At 45.9% G+C, this 907-nt stretch overlaps 2 non-coding genes across 2 annotated transcripts; both read right to left on the reverse strand.

Annotated features, from left to right (window-relative positions):
• Window positions 1-168: 168 nt before the first annotated feature.
• Window positions 169-241, reverse strand: trnat-cgu (transfer RNA threonine (anticodon CGU)). Its single transcript has one exon. It is a non-coding gene; the product is annotated as a tRNA-Thr (tRNA).
• Window positions 242-444: 203 nt separating this feature from the next.
• Window positions 445-517, reverse strand: trnat-ugu (transfer RNA threonine (anticodon UGU)). Its single transcript has one exon. It is a non-coding gene; the product is annotated as a tRNA-Thr (tRNA).
• Between the last annotated feature and the right edge of the window lie 390 nt (window positions 518-907).

The following is a 907-nucleotide window of genomic DNA, read 5'->3' on the forward strand; positions in this document are numbered from 1 at the left end:
GTGCTCCCAAATTCAGAGCCTCAAAATAGTCTGGTCTCAGCAGACTTTTCCACGAAAAGCCAAGTCCATTGCTTGATTTGCAGTCGAAAAATAAAGAGAAGTGACAATCCCCACATTCGAAGGACACTGACAAGTACACAGATGATAGGAACTTAGTTACATGCAATGAGGCCTCAGTGAGAATTGAACTCACGACCCCTGGTTTACGAGACCAGTGCTCTCACCACTGAGCTATGAGGCCTTGGATGCTAGCTGGCCGTTAGCATTTTTGTTAACGAGCTACCAAAATCAGAGCCTCAAAATAGTTGGGTCTCAGCAGACTTTTTCAGGAAAAGCCAAGTCCATTGCTTGACTTGTAGTTGAAAAATAAAGAGAAGTGATGTTCCCCACATTTGAAGGATACTGACAAGTACAGAGACGACAGGAACTCAGTTACATGCGATGAGGCCTCAGTGAGAATTGAACTCACGACCCCTGGTTTACAAGACCAGTGCTCTAACCACTGAGCTATGAGGCCTTGGATGCTCATTGGCCATTAGCATTTTGTGAACGTGCTGTGAAAATCAGAGCCTCAAAAATAGTCAGGTCCTCAACAGATTTGTCCAGGAAAAGCCAAGTCCGTTGCTTGACTTGCAGTAAAACGTTCAAGAGAAAGTGATGTTCTCCACATTTGAAGGATACCGACAAGTCCATAGACTTGCTGGACACACATGACAGTCACTGAAGCCCCGTTAACACGGCAACGTTTGGTCCGACGCAGCTCCGAAACAAATTCAGTCGAGCATTCACACGTGCACATTTGCTCCGGCGTAGCTCCACTAAAGAGCTTATACCGGACCAAATTTGATCCACCTCAGGGAGGTGGTTTAAAAATTTGCTCCAGAGCAAATGCTCGTTTGCGACGCTA

Source organism: Hippocampus comes, unplaced genomic scaffold (assembly GCF_001891065.2).
Source record: "Hippocampus comes isolate QL1 unplaced genomic scaffold, H_comes_QL1_v1.1 scaffold345, whole genome shotgun sequence".
Classification (NCBI taxonomy): Eukaryota; Metazoa; Chordata; class Actinopteri; order Syngnathiformes; family Syngnathidae; genus Hippocampus; species Hippocampus comes.